At 48.6% G+C, this 25,091-nt stretch overlaps 1 pseudogene; it reads right to left on the reverse strand.

The window, feature by feature from the left end:
* Positions 1–23,046: 23,046 nt before the first annotated feature.
* Positions 23,047–23,217, reverse strand: LOC133751117 (U2 spliceosomal RNA; annotated as a pseudogene).
* Between the last annotated feature and the right edge of the window lie 1,874 nt (positions 23,218–25,091).

Genomic DNA, 25,091 nt, shown 5'->3' on the forward strand with positions numbered 1-25,091 from the left:
TGGCCACAGCAGAGAGCTGGACTGGAAGAGGGGCAACCGGGACAGAATCCAGCACCCCAACCGGGACTAGAACGCAGTGTGCTGACGCCGCAGGTGGAGGATTAGCCTAGTGAGCCGCAGCGCTGGCCACATCTGCCTTTTTAGTGAAGGCATCCAGAGAGGCAGACGCCAAAACTTTCTTATCTGACTTGGAGTTTAGCCACCAGCACCTTCGGGAAATCATTCTTCTGTGTCAGGATTTCCAAGGTGCTCAGGGCCTTCCTATAACCTGCTGCACTCATAAGCCAAGACAAACAGAAATCGAAGTTCAAGTGTAGGCTGTCACCCTTCCCAAGTCCTGCAGGCTGCACTGAGATCACATTTCCTCATTGTTGAGTGAGTGGATGAATAGATGAATGGATGGGTGGATAGGTGGATGGATGGATAGGTGGATGAATGGATTGACAGATGAATGGATAGACACGTTGAAGGATGGATGGGTGGGTGGATGAACGGATGAATGGATTGACAGATAAGTGGATAGACAGGTTGATGGATGGGTGGGTGGATGAGTGGACGGATGAATGGATGGATGGATAGATGGATAGATAGGTTGATGGATGGATGGATGGAAGGATGGATGAATGGGTGGATGGGTGGATGGATGGATGGATGGATAGATGAATGGATAGGTTGATGGATGGGTGGGTGGGTGGATGGATATATGGATGGATGGATGGGTGGATGGATGGATGAATGGATGGATGGTGGATGGATGGATGGATGGATAGATGGATAGATAGGTTGATGGATGGGTGGGTGGATGGATGGATGGATGGGTGGATGGGAGGATGGATAGATGAATAGATAGGTTGATGGATGGGTGGATGTATGTATGGATGGATGGATAGATGAATAGATAGGTTGATGGATAGGTGGGTGGGTGGATGGATGGATGGATGGATGGGTGGATGGAAGGATGTATGTATGTATGGATGGATGGATAGATGAATAGATAGGTTGATGGATGGATGGATGGATGGATGGGTGGATGGATGGATGAATGGATGGATGGTGGATGGATGGATGGATGGATAGATGGATAGATAGGTTGATGGATGGGTGGGTGGATGGATGGATGGATGGGTGGGTGGGTGGATGGATGGATATATGGATGGATGGAAGGATAAATGGATGGGTGGAGGATGTATAGATTGGTGGATGGGTGAATAGGTGGATGAATGGATGGAGAAGGACTTTTAATAAGACACAGGAAGTCACTAGCAGGGAAATTATGTTTTCACTGGAGAGTTTGAGATGGGGGAGGGACATACGGAGAAGATTTCTGAGGCCATGGCAGCCTTCCTTGCCTCCCCTCTGAAGTGAGGATGACATCAACCTCCTTGGCTGGTTGCTGGGAGAGTCGTATGGCCCTAAGTAGCACCGTGTGAAATACCTTGTAAACTGTGACGCACCCTCCCTGCGCTACAGAGCACTCTTCCAGCCAAGTCCATTCGGGGAGCTGGCCAGAGCTTGATCTCGGGGACACTCGGCAGAGGTGTGACTCTTGGCTCTCGGCCTTGAGAATTAGTGGCAGCTTCATAACAGCAATGAACTTCCTCATTTTTAAAAACAGACTTTTTCTGGCTCCCACCAGTCCACCTTGGAGGATGACATTGAGAGCAGAGCAAAGCAAAGCAGAGCAAAGCAAAAAGGAGGAGAGTGGTGAGTGTTCGGCAGTAGATACGTCAGCTCCTGTGCGAGGCGAGCAACTCCCTTCCCCGCCCTGCACCCCAGTTTCTTCATCTGTAAATGAAAACCAGCACTGTCTCTTAAATTCCGGCATCTGGGACCAAAGCTTAGGACACGTGATCCCGAAAACAAATCTCTTTCAGCTGCCTGCAGCCTTCAACGTGAGGCCGGAGACAAAGAGGGAGATCTGGGACTTTTCAATCATTTACGAGCACCTCAGGCAGATCATTTGCCATCTTGACAGGTCTGGAAAATCCACCCCATCCTGGTGGCCACACCCCTACTAAATCAACCTGGCTTTTATTGAGAGTTCGTTTCCAGATCTCTGGGCCTCGCCCACGAGCAAACACTTCTCTTGGGGCTCCCGCAGAGGTGTGAAGGACTTTGTCTTGATCGTTAAGGTGAGTCAGTGCCAGGGACTCAGTCTGTTCTGTCTCCGACGTGTCTACCACCATGCCCAAAGAAGCCAAGTGTCGTTACCCTTGAATTTGCTTCCAAACTGGGTCTTCTGGGGCTGCCCTCCCATCCCCGCAAATGTTTCTTGCCACGCTGCAACGCTCTGCCCTTTTGAGAAGTATGTTTCCCATGAGAATTGAGCATGGCTTTCCTGCTCGAACCCACTTCCACGCAGCTACAGCCTTGTCTCTCTACTGCCTTCCCCTCTGGAGGCAGGTGTAGGGAAGAGCACAGCTGTTTCAAGTTCTGATGATCAAAGGTCTCTGGCTTCCTATCTGCATCTAACCACAGACCTCACACTCCCCCCCAGGCATAGAGAGCGTGTGGGGATGTGGAGGGGGCATGGGATTTGAGCCGGTTACCGCAGGTTCGAATCCCAGCATCATTTGCTGCCGTGTGTAACTGGGGCAAGGTCCCTAAAGTCCCCTTGATTTTTATTTTTCCATCTTTGCAAAATAGGGCCCATAAGTCCTACTACATTAGGATTAAACCAACTATAAATGCTTCACCAGGGGCCTCCCATAGAGTAGAGGGTTAGGAGTTTAATAAACCAAAAGTTCTACCCACTCTCAAGTCATACCTCACCATTTGATGTGTCGTGTGGACCAACGGACAGGTTGGTGTTGGTACAGCAGCTGTCTGGGGCAAAAAAGCAATCCCTGATTTGTGGCATTTGCCAATTTCCATGGTGTAAATACTCCAGCTGTGGCTGGGAGGCTTCTGAATGTTTAGTGTTGGGTTCCCAGAGCAAGGGGCTCAGAAGTCACCTTGTGTGGCTCACGGAGCTGAAGGGGTCTGTCTCGCATTCCTCGTGTTGTCATGGGCCGTTGGAACGCAGAGGGAGACGGCAGGTGGGAGGGATGCCTGCTCTTGTTATTGTCTTAGAAAACGGATTCTATCTGAGCCCTGGCCCTTGCACACAGGTAGTGTTTTAGAGTGCACAAAAGGTGCTTGCGTGTGTCCTCTCTACTGGGATGGAGCCAAGGCTCAGAAAGGGGACGCATCTTTCCCGGGGCTGCACAGCTTGAATGTGGTTGAGTCCAGGGGCATCGGTTTTCGCCACCCTGCCTCTTGAGCAGAAGCACGTAGAAGCGGCTGGGGTGCCTGCTGCTCCCAAAGCGTGGCTTCACCGTGGGAGTTACTCCCCATACGCCTGGTTGTTGATGTTCTTCACGGTGGCTCCCTCACCCCGCTCAGACAAAACCCCACTTCTCGTCTTTGACCCAGCAGGACCTCTCCATGTCATGGGGCTTGTTCACGGCTTCAGTCCTCTCCCTGTCAGGAGGTACCAGGAAGGGCCTAGGGTCCCCACAGTCCCCACATTCCCCTTTGTACCCAGCAGGCATCGCGGCCCGGCTGGGGGAGGAGCAGGAAGGAACTGAGGGCAGGGACCAGAACGTCCCTGGGTGCTGGGGAGGGAAGCAGAGACAGGCTGGCGAGGCTGAGGTCCAGGCGGCAGGAAACACCCCGACAGGGAGAGGCTTGCTTCTCTCAGGTCCCTCGGGATGCCGTTAGGGCTTCGTAACCGGGAATAAGAAAGATGCCAATAACTCCATGCAGAACGCTGTTTCTCTCACGTCGTGCATATCTCAGAGCACGGCTAGGAAGTAGCAGCCAGGAAGCCAGGGGTTTCTAGCCAGGGCCCATGAAATGGAAAGAAAAGGCAGTTACCACGCGGCTTCAGTTTTCTTCAAGCCTGAGCAGAGACCGCAGCATACCGCACTGCCCACAGCTTGCCCCCGGCAGGAACCACCACCATACCCTGCTCACTTCTGGGTGGTCACAGACATCTCGTCTCCACTTGGAAACTTGGCCCCGTTAGATGCTCAGATGTTGTTAGTTAGATCTATTTGGTGAAGATGGACATTTACTATTACTGTAGCACAGATTCAATTTTTTTAATATTTGAGAACAGTGTTTTCAATGTATTTTATGCATTTAAAAACACTATGGATGTTCCCTGACTTACGATGGTTCAACTGAGATGTTTTGACTTTACAACCATTGTTTTTCCCTTTAAAGTATCCAATAATCAGTGATATTTTCAATACTTCATTATAAAATAAACCTTGGGTTAGGTATTTGGCCCCACTGTAAGCGTTAGGAGTATGTTTAAGGCAGGCTTGCTAAATGATGGTGTTCAATAGGTGAGGTGTATTAAGTGCACTTTGGAGGATGGGTTTATTGGGACATAGCCCCATGGCACACTGGGGGACATCTGTAATCTGAGCGGGGTGTGGAGATGTTGTCAGACATCAAGCAGGTCCCTGGTACACAGCAAGTGCCTGGTCAATGATTAGCTCTCTCTGGTAATGAGGCCGGCCTGGGGTCAGGCCTGGCCCCTTTGTTTTCCAAACCCCAGACAGTTTCACCAGGAAGGAATGAAGCTGGGGATTCGAGGGAACAAAGAGAGAAGTCTGGGGTCTCCCTGGTTTGTCTTAGTGGGTGAAGGACCTTCCCGGAAGCTTAGGGAGCTTTTGACTCTGAGAGCAGTGCTGTTCTCAAGGCCAAGAGTGCAGCTCCATCTCTAAATAACCCAGCTGTGCCCCAGGGCCTCTGCTGTCCTGGGCTTAAACCCCTGGTGTTTCCAAAAGAGGCTGAGGTCAGGCAAGCAGTGGAGGCAACGCCAGACCCCTTCTCCTCTTCTCACGTCAGCTCCCTGTTCGCCTGGTGTAGAGTTCTGGTGAAGCCTGGATTCTGTACCCTCCAGGGTGGGCCACTGAGCAGAAAACAAGAATGAGAGGAAAAGGGTGGGGGTCTTGTGTCCTCTGGGCTCACCTGTTGATGCCTGTGGTCCTGCTAGACAAGATGTTTCAAGTTCAGGTGGAAAAACAGAGGCCTACCCAGGACACCAATGACATTGAAAGGTAATTATCAAAACACTAAACACGCAAGGTGTAGTCGTGTCTGCGCCTCTCTACAAATGCATCAAACAACGTGATTTAGCGGCAGGTCTAACGAGCCTGTAGTTTGGAAGCAAGAGTGAGAATTAACGATATTTGGGTCCATCTGTAACAACTGCCATATGCTACGAAAATAGTGATTTCTGCTGCCGAGGCAAGCGCAGGTACTGCTACGAAAATCTCAATCGAATTGTTTGCTCATTGAAGACTCCCGAGCCTCTATCTAATCTCTCCTGGGCTGGGAGTCCTGACAGCACTGAATAGTCTTCGTCTAGCACCTGTGAGACCTAGCTGCTGCCATGAGTCACCTTGGGCAGCTCGGTCACCTTGAAGAGACTTCCTCCTCCCCCTTCTAGAAGCTAATGTTGCTCAACATCAACCTCCTTTGGTCATTGGCTGCCCCGATGGCTCATCTTGTCACCATCTCATGTCTCTGTTCCACTTAACATATATGGAAGTCACCCTGGAGATGAGACTGAAACCCGAATGCAGTGGGGATACAGGTATCAGCAGTCAGGTCAGTGAAACCAAAAAATGTCTGTCCGTCCCCCGCACGAGCTGAGCTGCCTTTCAGTTGGTCCAACGTGGGTTGGGACAAGACATTCTCTGTTTTTTATACAAATTAGTCTGCTGGTATTTTTTTTAACGGTGACTCTGCTATGGACCTCAAGCTCGATGCCATTGTTGCTGTCCTGGTTGGGTGGCTTGTGCCACAGACAACAGGCAGGCCTCTGACACCAGCTTCCACATCTTCCATTGTCCACCTGCCTCCTGCTTGGGGGGAGATATCCTCTCCCAGGCCCCCTTGCATCCAAACCACTCTGGTCCTCCAAGACAACAGGCATCTTTGATTTTCAAGCCCTCCCCCTTCACACGTGCACACACACACACACACACGAGCTCAAAACACACAAAACATTTCACTTGCAGAAAGCAAAAGTTAAAAGGGTTCTTCTAGGGAAAAGACACATAGCTGAGTAGGGAAGGGCGAGGCTAGGGCTGAACCCAGTGTGAACTCAGCCCCCTATCTTGACTTCAAGGGAAGCAGGTTTTTTTTTAAAAGATTTATTTTATTTATTTGAAAGAGTTACAGAGAGAGGTAGAGACACAGAGAGAGGTCTTCCATCTGCTGGTTCACTCCCCAGATGGCTGCAACGGCCGGAGCTGCACCGATCCAAAGCCAGGAGCCAGGCACCTCTTCCGGGTCTCCCATGTGGGCGCAGGGGCCCAAGGACCTGGGCCATCCTCCACTGCTATCCCTGGCCATAGCAGAGAGCTGGATCGGAAGAGGAGCAGCTGGGACTAGAACCGGTGCCCATATGGGATGCCGATGCCTCAGGGCAGGGCTTTAACCCACTGCGCCACAGCACGGGGCCCGGGAATCGGGTTTGAACCCTGGCTGCTCGTGTCTCGCTGTGGATGCCGTGTGAGCCCCGGCAGCTCTCTGGACTTGTCACCTTACCGGGACATCCAAAGGGCAAGAAGTATGGGCAGCTGGTCCCCTCTGCAGCACACACTCCTGTCCCCCATACCCCCTGCATCCCGTGGTACCCGAGACCTCACTGGAATGGACTGGGTGCCTCACTGAGCCTGGCCTTTCCTTTTTATACCTGCCCAACAGGTCTGAACCGCAAAACCTTCATAAAGGAAAGAACCCTTTAGGGCTCTGAGACTAGCTGGCCTTGGCTTCCGGGGCCCGGCTGGATGCACCTGGGTCCCTCAGGGCAGACGGGTGAGTGCCCCGTGTCTAAGACACTCACCTTCCTCCCAGCGCCCTCGTGGGGAAACTGATGGCTCAGCTGGGAGTGCGGGAGGTGGGCAGGCACAGAACAGCCAGGGAAGGAGTTTTCCTCTGAGAAGCGGCAGCTGCTGCCCTCAGGGACGCCGACTCATGGGGGAATCCTGGGCTGACTCATCTGCCTGAGCCCAGGGAACCACCTGGATGGTGACTTTGCACCTTCCTGTGTTCAGGCCAGAGGCCCGGTTCAGCTTGGACTTCGCCCTTCTGATCACGGCCATGGACCCCCTCAGACCCCGAGGCTGGTGGAGGCCAGGTGGTGGTGTCATGGTGGCTTCCAGGCACGGTATGGCCTTGAGCAAGTCTCTGCTCCCTCTGGGCTTGCTCTTCCCATCTGTAAAATGGGTCTCTGGACAGATGGCTGTAGCAGTCCTCTGTGCACTTGTCAAGTTTGGAGGGAACAGCTGGCTGGGGGATGTTCTCCCTGGCACCCGCCACCATCGTATCAACCCTCCAAGTCCCCAATTCACATTTTCAAAATAATGGGCATCGGGGTTGCTTCCACCTGTCGGCTGCTGTGAATGAACCCTGCTGCTGTGATCAGTTCTTCCCGACATTTACGAAGGAGTGGAGTTGTTGGATCGGGTAGCGATCCTCTGTGGAGCTTTTTGAAGAGCCACCCATTGTTTCTCTGCAGTAGCTGAATCATTTCACACTCCCGTCAGAGTTCCAGCTCTTCTGTATCCTCTCCAACACATGCCAAGGCGTCTTGAAAAAGTTTGTGGAAGATCTGGGCTGTGAAAAAAATCATGTGTGGATTTCAAAAGTTTTTGCACTCAAATAGACCTATCTTTTAGTTCCGTTTTCCACAGTCTTTTTGAGGTGGCCTCATGTCATTTTTCATTTTATGGCTTACAGCCACCCTGGCGGGTGTGAACTGGTGTCTCAGGGTCCTTCTGATTCGCATGCCCTGAATGACCAGTCATGTTGAGCATCCTCTCCTGTACTTGTTCGGCATTTCTGTGTCTTCTTTGGAGAAGTGTCTACTCAAGTCCTTTGCCATTTATTTGTTTATTTATGCAAAAGACAGAGCAACAGAGAGAAAAAGAGACTAAGAGATGTCTTCCATCCACTGCTTCACTCCCCGAATGGCCATAACAGCCAGGTCTGGGCCAGACCAAAACCAGGAGCCAGGAACTCCACGCAGGTCTCCCATGTGGGCACAGGGGCCCAAGGACTTGGGCCATCTTCCGCTATTTTCCCAGGTGCATTAGTAGGGAGCTGGATCAGAAGTGGAGCAGCAAGACTCAAACCAGGGCTCTGATATGGGATGCCAGCATTGCATGTGGCACTTTAACCTGCTGTGCCATAACACCAGCCTCCTAACCCCCCATATAAATGTTTTACAGTGCTTTCTATTATCATCTGACCCTTTCAGCAATCTCTCTTTTTTTTAAATGATATTGACTCACTTTAATTTCATCTATTTTAATGTCCTTGTGAGCACATTCTTTCTTTCTTTTTTTTTTTTTTTTTGAGATTTATTTTATTTATTTGAAAGAGTTGCGGAGAGAGGTAGAGACAGAGAGAGGTCTTCCATCTGCTGGTTCAGTCCCCAGATGGCTGCAACGGCCGGAGATGCACCAATCCGAAGCCAGGAGCCAGGAGCTTCTTCTGGGTCTCCCACGTGGATGCAGGAGCCCAGGACTTGGGCCATCTTCTACTGCTTTCCCAGGCCATAGCAGAGAGCTGGATCAGGAGAGGAGCAGCTGGGACTAGAACCGGTGCCCATATGGGATGCCGGTGCTTCAGGCCAGGGTGTTAACCCACTGCAGCACAGCACTGGCCCAGCAATCTCTTTAGAGGCATGTTATTGTATTCTACTACTGGGATCTGCATTGAGGAATCATTAATAAGCAGTCGTGACATTAGCCCTTTGCCAAGCGCCTGCTCTGCCTGAATATTTCATACCTGAGGATGAACCACATAGCCTTTTAAAAAATTTATTTTATTTGAGAAAGAGAGAGAGAATGACAGAGAAAGATCTTCAGTCCCCAAGTGCTTGGAATAGCAGAGCTGGCTGGGCCAGGCTGAAGCCAGGAGCCAGCAACTGCAAAAGCACCCTCACATGGGTAGCAGGGCCCCACCTACCTATCACCTGCTACTTCCAAGGCCACACATCAGTAGGAAGCTGGAGTCAGGAGCAGAGCAGGAACTCAAACCCAAGCATTGCAACATGGGATGCTGGCATCCCAAGTGGATTCTTAACCACTGCACCGAAATCCCACCTCTGGCTGCAGAGTTCTTTTTTCTTTTCTTTTTTTTTTTTTTTTTAAGATTTATTCATTTATCTGAAAGTCAGAGTTACACAGAGAGGAGAGGCAGAGAGAGAGAGAGAGAGAGAGAGAGAGAGAGAGAGGTCTTCCATCCACTGGTTCACTCCCCAGTTGGCCGCAATGGCCAGAGCTGAGCTGATCCAAAGGCAGGAGCCAGGAGCTTCTGGGTCTCCCATGTGGGTGCAGGGGCCCAAGGCCTTGGCTCATCTTCTACTGCTTTCCCAGGCCATAGCAAAGAGCTGGACTGGAAGTGGAGCAGTCGGGACTTGAACCAGTTCCCATATGGGATGCTGACACTGCAAGTTGGCAGCTTTTACCCACTATGCCAGAGCGCTGGCCCCCTGCAGAATTCTTAATGGGCAGGTCCTTGTGCGGAGGTCTGCTTTGTAGATAGAAAACAGTGGAGAGCCTCTGGGTAAAGCAAGGGAGAGGCTTCTTCATACCTCATCCTTCCTGGGGCCTGTGAGGGCTGTGCCAGATATCCTGGAGAGGCTGCAGGTGCCTGGGGTCCATCCTTGGGACACCCTGCTCAAAGCATGGGCCCCGAGGTGCTGGCAGCCTATCCCTGTATGCCCGTCACCCTCTGGCTATTGAGAGCAGACGCCAGTGGGAAGAAACGGGACCCTGCCCGCCGTGACTCTGGGAGCGGGTGTTCCCAGCACGAGGTTTTCTTCCTGCCCCAATCCAGGTCCCACAGGAAGGAGCCTGCTCCAGTGAGGTCACTGCCTTGAGTGTGATGAGAAGACAGCTTACGAGCTGGGGCAGGGTTCCGAGAAGCCAGTGGGATGGCCACCACACCCAGAGATATGGCTGTAGAAGGAGGTGGCCCTCGGGGACAGTCCAGCTACCGCCCCCAGACCTTGCGCCTCCCTCAGGCTCAATCTTCTCATTTTTGCATCTTTCTTTAAAAAAATATTTTAGGAGTGGGCATTTAGCCTAGTGGTTAAAATGCCTATACCCCACTTCAGAGTACCTGGCTCTGGCTCCTGACTTCAGCTTCCTGCTCACATGCACCCTGGGAGACAGTGATGATGGCTCAACTAATTGGTTCTCTGCCACCCACATGGGAGACCTGGATAGAGTTCCTGGCCCCTGGCTTTGGCCTGGCCCAGTCCTGGTTATTGTGACGATTCGGGGAGTGGACCATCAGTGGAGAGAACATCTCTCCCACTCTCCCTCTGCCTTTCAAATACATAAATAAAGTTGAAAAAAGAAAGTCCATGGAAAGATAGAAGCAAAAGATGCATTTATGTTGGTGCAGAAAAAAATTGAAATCTTATTCACAGTTTTCTTCGTAATACACATTTTCCATGAACTTCTGCGTAAGTTCTTCTGTGAAGATCTCATAATCATATACACAGTGTATATAGTGATGAGGTTGGAGTAATTGATATATCCATCACCTCAAAAATTTAGCGTTCTTTCATGTTGGGAGACATTCATGATCCTCTCTACTGGCTACTTTGAAATGCGCAATTGTCAACCATAGTTGTTCTGCTGTGCTGTAGAATACTGGGAGCTCTTCTTATCCCACTGCTCACCTGCACCTGTTACGTGTCACCTCCCTCCTCCCTTCCCCCACCCCTTCTCTGGCTCTAGGAACCATTTTTCTATGCTCTACTTGGATCACCTTTTTAGCTTCCACATCCGTGAGTATGTGAGAACGTGCAGTGTTTGTCTTTCTCTGCATGACTTAATTCTCCCCACACTGTCTCCAATGGCCAAATCCAGCCAGCAGCCAGAGAGCAGGGACTGGGGCAGGCGGCCTTCCAGGACACAGAACAGGGCGGCAAGTGGACCCGCAGCACATGTCGGGCATTAAGAGCTGCCCCTTGGTTTCCTGTGGCTTGAGCTTCTCTCAGGGCAAGAGGGGGCTTTTACTGGTTGGCATTCTAGAAAGCTCCATCTCATAAAATGCACTTGTTTTGCCAAAGACCCCCAAGATGACTGCCAGGTGACGGGGACCTCCCAAGGGTGTGTGGGCACACCCAACACTCTCTGTGTCTGAAAACACAGCAGGAAGGGCACTGAGTTCAGGCCATCTGGGGAAACTCGAGTGACACTCTTCTTATTTTTTTTTAGGAAGCTTTTATTTAATGAATACAAATTTCATAGGTACAGCTTTAGGAATATAGCAGTTCTTTCCCCCATACCCACCCTCCCACCTCCTACTCCCTCTTCCATCCTAATCTTCACTAAGATTCATTTTTAATTATCTTTATATACAGAAGACCAACTCTATACTAAGTAAAGATTTCAACCGTTTGCACCCACACAGACACACCAGGTATAAAGTATATAAAGTACTATTTGAAGACAAGTTTTACTGTCAATTCTCATAGTACAACTCACTAAGGACAGAGGTCCTACATGGGGAGCAGGTGCACAATGTCTCCCGTTGTTGATTTAACAATTGACACTCTTACTTATAATGTCAGTGATCACCCAGTGCTCTTGTCATGAGCTTCCAAGGATATGGAAGCCTCTTGAGTTCACAAACTCTGATCTTGCTTAGACAAGGCCATAATAAAAGTGGAAGTTCTCCCTTCAGAGAAAAGTACCTCCTTTTTTGATGGACTCTTCTTTCCACTAGGATCTCACTCACAGAGATCCTTCATGTAGATCATTTTTTGCCGTAGGCTTTCCATGCCTGAAATGTTCTCATGGGCTTTTCAGCCAGATCCGAATGCCTTAAGAGCTGATTCTGAGGTCAGAGTGCTGTTTAGGGCATTTGTCATCCTATGAGTCTGTTGTGTGGCCTGCTTCCCATGTTGGATCATTCTCTCCTTTTAAAAAATTCTATCTATTGTTATTACTAGACACTTGGTCTTATTTATGTGATCCCTTTGACCCTTAATCCTATCTATATGATCAGTTACACACTTAATATGATCACTTTAACATGTAAAATGGCATCAGTACCACCCAGCTTAATGGGTTTTGGAGTCCCATGGAAAGTTTTTAGCTTTACCCTTAGGGATAAGTCTGTGGGAAAGTGTGCTGAACTATATACATCTCCTCCCTCTCTTATTCCCACTCTTATTTTTTACTGGAATCTATTTTCAATTGCATTTAAACATCTATGAATAATTCTGTGTTAAGTAGAGTTCAACCAATGGTATTAAGTAGAAAAAGAAAATAGTAAAAAAAAATAATAATAAACTCTTCCTCGACAGTCAAGACAAGGACTGTTCAAGTCATTGCTTCTCACAGTGTCAGTTTCACTTCTACAGGTTTCCTTTTAGGTGCTCAGTTAGTTGTCACAGATCAGGGAGAACATATGATATTTGTCCCTTTGGGACTGGCTTGTTTCATTAAGTTTGATGTTTTCCAGGTTCATCCATTTTATAACCAGACCTTTTTTTTTTTAACTACTGTGTAATATTCTGTACAGTACATATCCCATACTTTCTTTATCCAGTCTTCAGTTGATGGGCATGTAGGTTGATTCCACGTCTTAGCTATTGTGAATCGAGCTGCAGTAAACATGGAGGTGCAGACAGCTCATTTATTTGCTGATTTCATTTCTCTGGGTAAATTCCAAGGAGTGGGATGGTTGAGTCATGTGGTAGGACTTCATTCAGATTTCTGAGGAATCTCCAAGCTGATTTCCATAGGGGCTCAACCGGTTTACATTCCCACCAGCAGTGGATTAGGGTACCTTTTACCTACATCCTCGCCAGCATTTGTTGTTTATTGATTTCTGTATGAAAGCCGTTCTAACTGGGGTGGGGTGAAACCTCATTGTGGTTTTGATTTGCATTTTCCTGATAGCTAGTGATCCTGAGCATTTTTTCATGTGTCTGTTGACCTTTTGGATTTCTTCTTTTGAAAAATATCTGTTTAAGTCCTTGGCCCATCTCTTAACTGGGTTGTTTGTTTTGTTGTTATGGAGTTTCTTGATCTCTTTGTAGATTCTGGTTATTAATCCTTTATCAGTTGCATAGTTGGCAAATATTTTCTCCCATTCTGTCAGTTCCTCTTCACTTTCCTGTTTCTTTTGCAGTACAGAAACTTCGCAATTTGATGCAATCCCAATTGTTAATTTTGGCTTTGACTGCCTATGCCTCTGAGTTTTTTCCCAAGAAGTCTTTGCCTGTGTCTATAGCTTGCAGGGTTTCTCTGATGTTCTCTAATAATTTGATGGTGACAGATTGTAGATTTAGATCTTTAATCCATATTGAGTTGATTTTTGTGTAAGGTGTAAGGTAGGGGTCTTGCTTCATGCTTCTGCACGTGGAAATCCAGTTTTCCCAGCACCATTTGTTGAAGAGACTGTCCTTGCTCCAGGGATTGGTGTTAGCTCCTTGATCAAATATAAGTTGGTTGTAGATGTTTGGATTGATTTCTGGTGTTTCCATTCTGTTCCATTGGTCTATCCATCTATTTTGTACCAGTACCAGGCTGTTTTGATTATAACTGCTCTGTAGTATGTCTTGAAATCTGGTATTGATTCTGGCTTTATTTTTGTTGTATAAGTTTGATTTAGCTATTTGAGGTCTCCTGTGCCTCCATATGAATTTCAGCAGCATTTTTTCTAGATCTGAGAAGATGTCTTTGGTATTTTGATTGGTATCACATTGAATCTGTAAATTGCTTTTGGAAGAATGGACATTTTGATGATATTGATTCTTCTAATCCATGAACATGGAAGATTTTCCATTTTTTTTGGTATCTTCTTCTATTTCTTTAATGTTTTGTAATTCTCATCGTAGGGATCTTTGACATCCTTAGTTAAATTTATTCCAAGGTATTTGATTTCTTTGTAGCTATTGTGAATGAGATTGATCTTAGAAGTTCTTTCTCAGCTGTGGCATTGTCTGTGTATACAAAGGCTGTTTTTTTTTTTTTTTTAAGATTTATTTATTTACTTGAAAGTCAGAGTTAAACGAAGAGAGGAGAGACAGAGAGAGAGAGAGGTCTTCCATCCGCTGGTTCACTCCTCAGATGGCTGTGACAGCTGGAGCTGTGCCAATCTGAAGCCAGGAGCCAGGGGACTCCTCTGGGTCTCCCACGTGGGTGCAGGGGCCCAAGGACTTGGGCCATCTTCTACTGCTTTCCCAGTCCCTGGCAGAGAGCTGGGTCAGTTGTGGAGCAGCCAGGCCTCAAACAGGTACCCACATGGGATGCCGGCGCTTCAGGCCAGGGTGTTACCCCACTGTGCCACAGTGCCAGCCCCCAGGTTGTTGATTTTTGTGTATTGATTTTATATCCTGCTGCTTTACCAAACTCTTCTATGAATTCCAATAGTCTCTTAATGGAGTTTTTTTTCTTGATTCCCTATATATAGAATCATGTCATCTGTAAATAGGGATAGTTTGACTTCCTCCTTCCCAATTTGTATCCCTTTGATTCTTTTTCTTGCCTAATGGCTCTGGCTAAAAGTCCCAGGACTATACTGAATAGCAATGGTGAGAGTGGGCATGCTTGTCTGGTTCCAGATCTCAGTGGGAATGCTTCCCACTTTTTCTCCATTCAATATGATGCTGGCTGTGGGTTTGTCATAAATTGCCTTGATATTTGTTGAGGAATGTTCCTTCTATACCCAATTTGCTTAGAGTTTTCATCATGAAAGGGTGTTGTATTTTATCGAATGCTTTCTCTGCATCTATTGAGATAATCATATGGTTTTTCTTCTGCAGTTTGTTAATGTGATGTATCACATTGACTGATTTGCAAATGTTGAATCATCCCTGCATACCAGGGATAAATCCCACTTGGTCTGGGTGGATGATCTTTCTGATGTGTTGTTGCATTCGACAGGCTAGAATTTTGTTGAGGATTTTGGCATCTGTGTTCATCAGGAAAATTGGTCTGTAATTCTCTTTCTCTGTTGCATTTTTTTCAGGTTTAGGAATTAAGGTGATGCTGGCTTCATAGAAACAATTTGGGAGGATTCTCTCCCTTTCAATTGTTTTTGAATAACTTGAGAAGAATTGGGGTTAGTTCTACTTTAAATATCTGGTAGAATTCAGCAGTGAATCCATCTGGTCCTGGCCTTTTCTTTGTTGGGAGGGCCTTTATTACTGATTCAATTTCTGTCTTGGTTATGGGTCTGTTTATGTTTTCTTTGTCTTCATGGCTCAATTTAAGTAGGTTTTATGTGTCTAGGAATCTATACATTTCTTCTAGGTTTCCCAGTTGTTGGCATACAGCTCTTTGTAGTAATTTCTGATGATTATTTTTATTTCTGTAGTGTCTTGTTATATTTCCTTTTTCATCTCTGATTTTATTGATTTGGGTCTTCTCTCTCCGTTTTTTTTGGTTAGTTGGGCCAATAGTGTGTCAATTTTGTTTAATTTTTCAAAAAACCAGCTCTTTGTTTTGCTTATCTTTATATTTTTTGATTCAATTTTGTTGATATCTTGTCTAATTTTAATTATTTCTTTTCTCCTACTAGGTTTGGGTCTGGTTTGCTGTTGTTTTTCTAGATCCTTGAGCTCATTTATTTGGTGCCTTTCCAATTTCTTGATGTAGGCACCTATTGCTATAAACTTTCCTCTTAACTCTGCTTTTTCTGTATCCCATAAGTTTGATATGTTGTGTTGTTATCCTCATTTACTTCCTGAAAGTTTTTGATTTATCTTTTGATTTCTTCTATGACCCAGTGTTCATTCAGGAGCATGTTGTTCAGTCTCCGTGTGTTTGCATATGCTCTAGGGATTCCTGAGTTGCTAATTTCCAGCTTCATTCTATTGTGGTCTGAGAAGATGCATGGTATGATTTCAAATTTTTTTTTAATTTGCTGAGACTTGCTTTATGACCTAGCATGTGGTCAATCCTAGAGAAAGTTCCATGTGTATTCTTCAAGTGTAGGATGAAAAGTTCTGTAGATGTTAGATCCATTTGGTCTATATGTTGATTAAATCCACTGTTTTCTTGTAGATTTTCTGTCTGGTTGATCTGTCCATTACTGAAAGTGGAGTATAGAAGTCCCCAACACTATTGTATTGTAGTCTAAGTCTCTCTTTAAATACCTTAATATTTCTTTTAAATAGCCAGGTACCCTGTAATTAAGTGCATATACATTTATATTAGTTATATCTTCCTGTTGAATTGATCCCTTTATCATAATATTGTGCCCTTCTTTGTCTTCTTAAACAGGTTTTGTGTTAAAGTCTATCTTGTCTGATATTAGGATGGCTACACCAGCTCTTCTTTGGTTTCTGTTGGCATGGAGTATCTTTTTCCAGCCTTTCACTTTCAGTCTGCATGCATCTTTGTTGGAAAGATGTGTTTCTTGTAGGCATCAAATATAGATGGGTTTTGTTTTTAATCCATTCAGCCAGTCTGTGTCTTTTAACTGGGGAGTTGTGGCTATTTACATTCAAGGTGACTATTGATAAATAATGACTTTGCCTTGCCATTTTTCCAAAAATATTCCCATTTTTAATTTTGATTTTCATTTGAACTTTCACTGAGAGATTTTCTTTCTTTACCTTATTTTGTAGTGATGACCATGTTCTGTGTTTCAGTGTGCAGCACATCCTTAAGCATCTTTTGCAGGGCTGGATGGGTGGTGACAAATTCTTTCAATTTCTGTTTGTTATGACAGGTCTTTATTTCACCTTCATTCATAAGTGAGAGCTTTGCAGGATATGATATTCTGGGATGACAGTTTATTTCTCTTAAGACCTGGACTATATCTAGGCTTGCCCTCCTAGCCTGTAGGGTTTCTGATGAGAAGTCAGCTGTGAGTCTAATTGGAGACCCTCTGAGAGTAATCTGCATTTCTCTTGTGTGCATTTTAGAATCTTCTCTTTATGTTTTACTGTGGTGAGTTTGATTACAATGTGTCATGGTGAGGATCTTTTCTGGTCATGTCCATTAGGAGTTCTGTGTGCTTCCTGTACTTGGACGTCCCTTTCTTTATCCAAACTAGGGAAGTTTTCTGTTATTATTTCACTAAAAAGGACTTCTAATCCTTTCTCTCTTTCCATGCCTGCAGGAACTCCTAGATTATATATTGGGTCTTTTTAAAGTATCCTGTAGATTGTCAACAGTGTTTTTTAGCTTTCTAATTTCCTCTTCTTGTCTTTGGCTTGACTGTATACTTTCCTGTGCTTTGTATTCTAAGTCCGATATTCTTTCTTCTGCTTCACCAATTCTGTTGTTAAGGCTCTCCGCTACATTTTTTAGTTGCTCTATTGAATTCTTCATTTCATTTTGATTTCTCTTTAAGATCTCAATTTCATGGGAGAAATTTTCTTTCATGTCCTGTACAGATTTCAGTAGTTCATGCGTTTGCTTTTGATTACTTCTGTGTAATCTTATGATCAGTGTTTTGAATTCCATTTCTTGCATTTCTTCTATCTCATCATCTTCACAATCTAGTATTGAGTATCGTGTTCTTTTGGGGGCATCATGTTGTCTTCCTTATTTTTGTTTCTTGAATTGGGGCATTTGTTGTTTGGCATTTGTGGAGATACTTGTTGCTTTTTTTTTTTTTTTTCTTTTTCTCTCTCTCGCTCTCTCTTTTTTTTCTTTTTCTTTTTCTTTTTTTTTTTTTTTTTTTGCTGGTGGTTTATATTTCTATATCTCTGTACTATGACTAATGAGTGGAATGTCTGTTTTCAGTGAATATCTAGAGGCTTGTGGTAGGTGTGGCCAGAGAGCTCTGTTCAGTTCTCCAGGGCTAAGGGCGTGTCTAAGGTGGCACACCCAGGTTTTGCATGGTAAATCTTCTCTCTCTCTCTTTCTCTTTTAATCAGAAGGAAAATTTATTCTGCTCAGCTGAGCTCCTCTCCTCAGTGGAGACCAGTGCCTGAGTGCTAGCCCCAGTGCATGTAACATTTGTCTGCTCTGTCCCAAGGACCACACAAAGGATCTGTGCAGTCCTCTGTGTGAGTTCAGGTTCCCCAGCAATGTCTCTCACCAGGTAACCAGGAACCCCTGAGCTTGTGGAGTCTCCCAATGAGACTGCTCAAGGTCCCAGCCACACCGTGAGTGCTCCCACACACCCTCAGTTTTTTCACAGTCCCGGTTCAGAAGCTTCAACAGTCACAAGCTCCTAGCCCCCTGTTATTTCTCCCCACCAGTCAGGAGTCTCCACTCGGCTGGTTGCGGGGCGCAGACATGAGCTGGCGCAGCTGTTACATATGTCTAAAATGGCGCCCACTCTATCGGCCTGTTACAGGACGCTGTTGTAAAGTGACTGGGGAGAGAAACGTGTCCGTCCCATCCTTCTATTTTTTCTCTCCTCTAGTTTGGCTGGTACACTTTCCCCCATGGGGCTCCACGCTGGGTTCCCTCTAGGGTCTTCCTGCATGTAGCTTTTTCGCCAGTGGTTTGGGATGCTGTGGTATGGTCTCACCTCACTTTTCAGCACTGGTGCGTAGGCTCCTGGCTGCTGGAGTCCCGAGCCGTGGGCACCCATGCCCTCCACGTAGGTCCACCGTGTCTCTCTAATTTTGGTAGAATTTCCTCTGCCGTTTTCTCCCTAACTCTTCTCTGAGACTATACTCTCTCCACTTTTTTAAAACTATCTTCCCCTGGGCTAGAGCAGTAAGCTCCCTCCCTATTCCACTATCTTGGAACCGCCAACTGAGTGGCCGTCTTCTGTGGGTAGCAAATGGACAAATGCCCTGGAGGCAGCACTCCCTGGAGTCACAGGTTGGTGTCCAAGGGCTCCTGTGTCCAGATCAGCTCACTGTGATCCTTCCAACAGCCTGGACAGGGAGGCAGGTGGATGTGTTCACAGTGGTGTACCTATTTGCCCAGAGACACGCAGGGAGTGAGTCAGCGTCTGAGATGCGGCTCCCTCTCTGTCTCCTGCCAGCTTTTCCAGCACCCAACAGCACATTGCCTATTGATCATCCCACGGCTTGGCTCTTTGCCTCCCAGAGCTGCCCGAGTGGTCAGGGCAGGGGTTGGGCTGCGGGGATGGGAAAGCAAACAGTGCTTCTTCTGTGTTCACACCCAGCACAGCACTTATGGGGCCACGCGTGGGAAGGTTCTTCATGCTCCGTGGGCACCAACTGGGTGTCCAAAGATTCAGCCGGATTCTGACACTCACTGGAGTTAGTGCAGACCTCCAGGTTGAGGGCTCAGTCCTCCAGGGCTGATCCTCACGGCAGAGGCCGGTCACAAGCAGTCTTCCATCTACTGATTTATTCCCCAGTTCCCTGCAACAGCCAGGAGTGGGCCAGGCCAAAGCCAGGAGCCAGGAACTCCATCTGGTTCTCTTACCTGGGCAGCAGGAACCCAAGTAATTGAGCCGTCATCTGCTGCCTCCCAGGCCTGTTAGCAGGAAGTGGGATCAGAAGCAGAGGTGAGACTTGAACCCAGGGACTCCTGTATGGGATGTGAGTATCCCAGACCCACTGTATCACAACGCCTACCTCATATTTGTTCATTTGTGAATAAGTGGTTGGATTTATTATTGTTATTTTATTAATTTGAGAGGGAAGCAAAGGGAGAGGGATACGGGGAGAGAGAGACAGAGAGAGAGACAGAGAGAGGTCCCACTCACTAGTTCAGTCCTGAAATGTTTGCAATGGCTGGAGCTTGGCCAGGCTGAAACTGGGAGCTGGGAACTCAGTCCAGGTCTTCCACATGGGTGGCAGGGACCCAGTCATTGGAGCCGTCACCTGCTGTCTCCCAGCGTCTGTATTAGCAGGAAGCTGGAGTGAGGAACAGGAGAGCTGGGATTCGAACCAGGCACCCCTCCCCCCCCCCCCCCCCCAGCATCTTACCTGCTAGGCCAAATGTACCCTCCCCTTTTTTTTTTTAGTTTCAAGAGCTCTTTCTATATTCTAGATAAAATACCACTGCTGAAATGTGATTTCTAGGTATTTTCTCCTGGTCTGTGGCTTGTCTGTGACTTGCATGTCAAGGGTCTCCTCAAATGACTCAGAGTGGAGATTCCAAGACGTCCCAACTCCGTCCATCTCTGGGCCCCTCCCTTGGAGCACACTGGGCTCCCCAAGCCAGGTCAAGGGTTGGAGCCCTGAGTTCTGGTAACTCAGCAGAGGACTGGGCTGGGAGGGCTGGGCCAGGTGGGAATATATTTGCCATCCTTGTGTTTCTGGGGGGCCCCATGCATTGCACCCTGCTCCCCAGCCCTCAAGGGAGCAGCCACCTCGCTGACCTCTCAGCTCCACAGGCTTTGGATGTGCAGGTTATTGTCAGCTTGCTGGGGCAGAGACAGGCTGGGGTGTTCAGGTTCCAGACCACTCTGATATGGAGAAGGGTGGGGTGAGACAGGCAGGAGGCTGCTCATAGCCTCTTCCTCCTGCCCTGAGCCCAGCGCAGCCCCTCACCAGGCACAGCCCACCTTGGCCTCCCTCCTCTTTGGGAGACACCGAAATGAGTCCTTCCTCCACTTCCTCCCTCCTGCTCTTTATCGAGCACCTGCTCTCTCGAAGACACGGACGTGGACAGAACCTGACGAAACCCCTGGCTCTGGAAGCTTCCACCCTGGTGGAACAGGTGCACGCAGAGCCGGGAACGGGATTAGGGAGTATCGGGGGTTGTGCCGAGATTTTAAACGGGGCTCTCTTTGAGGGTGCCACGCGGGCAGGGACTGTGTGGAAGCAGAGAGGGAGGCAGGAGAGAATCCAGAGGTGCTGACCTGGGCAGAGCAGGTGGTCTGGGCTGGGTGTGCCCAGTGCTGGAGGAACAGCAGGGAGGCAGGGCCACTGGAGGACGGGCTGATGCTGGGGTTGGCAGGGGCCCCTGAGGAGTGGAGCAGGGCTGTGTTCTGCCTCCTGCCCACCCGCCGTGTCACCCCCAGTTCGGACGTGTTCACCAGATGGCATCTTGGTAACGAAGTCCCTTCCAGACTGGGCCACAGGAAGCCCAGTCACAGACCCAGGCTCCTTGACCTCCAAGTCCCTCCTCCATCCTCAGCATGTAGTTCTAGAGGGTCCCGGTCCCCAGCTGCAGGCTCCTAGCCGGGGACGCCTGCTGCTTCGAGTGAGCCCACAAGCCCCAGGGGTCCACCTGTTGTGGACTGTGTGTCAGGATGCAGATCCCCAGGCCACACCCTCGGCCCGTCAACTCAGACTCTGGGGTCGGGGGGCCCAGGAACCTGCATTCTCACAAGCTCCCCGGGATCCTCACATTTGGTCACCCTGATGACAGGACATGGTCGGTAGGTGCCCAGTGAGCAGCGTGACTGTAGGCACTGCCTCCACGTCATCTCCGTTCTGGGAACACTGAGAGGTGACAGGCCTGGAGTATAGCTGAGGCTCTATAGGGGATGCCTCGTGTGATTCTTACTATTTTAAACTTTTCCCTCGCCAGCCAGTCTGCTCCCCAAGGGCACTGCCCTTGTGCTCCCAGAAGCCGCCTACCTGGAGCCAGGCTGCAGCCCCACCACTGAGCGGGCAGGAGAAATCTCCTGAGCCCCTGGGTTGCTGTGTAAACGCTGAGCCCCTCCCAGCCCTCAGGAAACCCAGAGAGGAGGCCCGGGGCTGGTTTTGTGGAGAGGGGAGCAGAGGGAGGAATTCTGCAGGCAGCTGGGCCATCACACAGTGAGAATGCAAAGCTGGAAGCAACCCAAGTGTTGGCGCAGGGGGGACGAGTTAAATCAAAGTGCCTCCCTACCTCGGAACATTTTTGAAACGAGGATGTAAATGCAAGTTCCCTGATGTGGAACCAAGGCCCACAAACACTTGTTTTGTTTTTACAGTAGATTCCAGAACCACTCAATTCCATGTTTGCTTCTCTGACCAGTGAGGTCAGATCGGCATTTATCTGGAAGTCATTCAGCCAGGGAGCACACGGGTCCGCTCTGGGAGGGGGGAGATGGCATGATTTTTTTTTTTTTTTAATGTTCTTTAAACTTAATCAGGGTTGCCTGAAGTTTTCTTGAGAAGGACTATTTTTAGGATTTGAAGTTATTTTTAATAGAACAGAGGAAACAAATTCCAGCGATGCCAGGACGCCCCCTTTGGTTTTGCGCCTGCCCCAGGGACGGTTGTGGTGGGAGGGTCCTTCCTGGCTGGCACTTCGGAAGGCACATTCTCAGCTGTTGTTTGCCACCGTGGAGGGAGGAGGAAGGGGAGCAGTGCCCTCCCAGGAGGAGGCCTTGGCAGGTGCACCGTGTTCTCCTTGAAGGCCAAACATGGACACGAGCCTGGGCCCAGAAATAGCCCCTTGCCGGGAGACCCCTGGACTTCTGTGAGGTCATCCCCGAGAGGTGAGAGCCCATGCAGGCCGCTGCCAGAACCTCCCTTGGAACCTGGACGAGGAGTTCTCCAAAGTCAGCCCAGCTCGAAGAGTCCCCGTTTCCAGGCCAAATGGAGATTTCCCAACGGATATGAATTCCACGTGGAGGTCAAGGTCAGTCGGAAGATGGATTTCTCCAGGCTGCATTTGGATCTATAGCTCAGTTTGATTTCATTTGGCACCAAAGCACAATTTCCATTTTATTATCTTGAGAATATTCCCAACAACCTGTTGAATTTTTCAGCCCGTGCACCCTGGCATCAATCCCCTTGTGGAGAATTTTACTTTGTATTTTCCAAAGAGGGAGGCGCGTTACTTTCCACGTCTCTCAAGGGCAGACAAAGCCAGGCCCTGGGAAAACCCAGGTGGCTTCTCAGCCCAGCTCCGTTGGGCAGCTGGCACTGTGTGGCGCTCCTCCCAGGGCCTGGGGCTGGGCTGGAGTGAACCTTGGCCCTGTTCTGCACTGTGAGGACATCACACGGTGTCTTTAGGGCCTGCCTTGTGGGACAGTCTGCAAAAAACAGATGGAGTAGTGGATGTCAGGGCACATCCTACAGTGCTGTTTGGGATGCCCACATTCCTGATAGGAGTCTCTGGATTTGGTCCCGGCTCTATTCCCTATTCCAGCTTCCTGCTAATGTACACCCCGGGGGACAGCAAGGGATGCCCCCCGTGTGGGAGACCTGGATGCAGTTCCTCGCTCCTGGCTTTGGCCTGGTCCAGCCCCAGCTGTTGTGGGCATTTGGGAATGAACCAAAGGATGGGAGATATTCCTCTCTCTCTCTCTCTCCCTCCCTCCTTCCCTCTCAAATTAATACAAATATGCTTTTAAAGATTATTTTTTTTACACTTGATCTTAGCCAAAAGGCCAAGAAACGATTAAAGATTATTTTTTTAAAGATGTATTTATTTATTTGAAAGTTAGGCAGAGAGAAAGAGAGGTTTTCCATCCGTTGGTCCACTTCCCAGATGGCCACAATGGCCGAAGCTGTGTTGATCAGAAGCCAGGAGCCAGGAGCTTCTTCCGGGTCTCCCACATGGCTGCAGGGGCCCAAGGATTTGGACCATCTTCTACCGCTTTCCCAGGCCATAGCAGAGAGCTGGATCGGAAGTGGAGCAGCCGGGACTCGAACTGGCGCCCAAATGGGATATCGGCACTGTAGGCGGCAGTGTCAGCTTTACCTGCTATGCCACAGTGCCGGCCCCTTTAAAGATAATTTTTAAAAAGTCATGCTCCAGGGACCTGCCCTGTGGCACAGCGGGTAAAGCCGCTGCAGTGCCGGCATCCCACATGGGTCCTGGTTTGAGACTCCTCTGCCCCACTTCCAATTCAGCTCTCTACTATGGGCTAGGAAAGCAGTAAAAGTTGGGGAACCTGCACCTGTGTGGGAGACCCTGAAGAAGCTCCTGGCTCCTGGCTTCGGATCAGCCCAGCTCTGGTTGTTGTGGCCATGGAGAATCAGCGATTGAAAGATCTCTCTCTCTCTCTCTCTCTCTCTCTCTCTCTCTCTCTCTGCCTCTGATTCTCTGCAACTGTGCCTTTGAAATAAATAAATAAACCTGGGGTGAGGGGAGAGAAAGTGATACTCTGGACACATATGGCTCATGGAACAGGGAGACTCGTGGTACAGAAGTGAGGGCCATTGCCCTCTCCTCAACCTTGGCTCTGCAGCTTGCTCCAGGGCACATGGTTTAATCTGGTACCTCAGTTACCCCATATACAATGTGGGCACAGCAGTGGCTTGAGTGCCCCCCAGAAGTTCTTGTACTGGGCCCTTGGTTGCTCTGTGGGGTGTGTTGGGTCGGGTGGATCCCTCATGAATGGGCTGATGCTCTTCTTGAGGAAGGCGTCAGCTGTCACGGGGGCTCAGCTCCCTTTTCCTTTTCTGTAGCTTTTCACCAGCTTGCCTGGCCCTTGCCTTTCTGCTTTCTGCCATGAGTCGAAGCAGCAGGAGGCCCTCACCAGAAGCCGAGAAAATGCTGTTCTCATGACCTTCCCAACTGTGATCCAAAATAAACCCATGTCCTTTTAATGTATTTTTAAAGATTTGTTTATTTATTTGAGAGGTAGATTAATAGAGAGGCTGTGACAGAGGGGGAGAGAGAGAGAAGAGAGCTTCTATCTATTGATTCAGTCCCCAAATGGCTACAACAGCCAGGGCTGGGCCAGGCTGAAGCCAGGAGCCTGGAACTCCATCTGGGTCTGCCACATGGGTGCAGGGTCCAAGTGCTCCGGCTGCTTCCCCAGACAGATTAGCAGGAGCCTGGATCAGAAGTAGAGCAGTCAGGACTCGAACCTGCGCTCTAATATGGAATGCCGGAGTCTCAAGCAGCGGCTTACTCTGCTGAGCCACACAGCGGCCTCTCCTTTCCTTTTTAAATCATCCTGCCCTGATACTGTTACCGCAGCAGAGCATGGGCTAACACACACCCATCTCACAAACACTACTTCAGTGAGAGAAAACACTCTCCTAGGACACAGGAGGTGCCCTGCAGGGGTCGGCGCTCACTGATGTCAGGTGATGCTGGGTCACAAGTCTCCCAGGTGCCTCTTCACCCTTCCAGGCCCCTCTGCGTCAGGATGCAGCCCGAGGGAGAGTGGGGGCCGTGGATCGCTCATCTTGGCTAAAGGCTGCAAAGCAGGAACGTCAACGACCCAGCTCTCCATCACGATGCTTGGTGAGGTCAGTCTGGGCAAAGGAATCGAGTCTGCCTCTTCCGGCTTCTCGGTCGAGAAAGACCAGGGTGGCCTGG

This window comes from Lepus europaeus, chromosome 21 (assembly GCF_033115175.1).
Source record: "Lepus europaeus isolate LE1 chromosome 21, mLepTim1.pri, whole genome shotgun sequence".
NCBI lineage: Eukaryota > Metazoa > Chordata > Mammalia > Lagomorpha > Leporidae > Lepus > Lepus europaeus.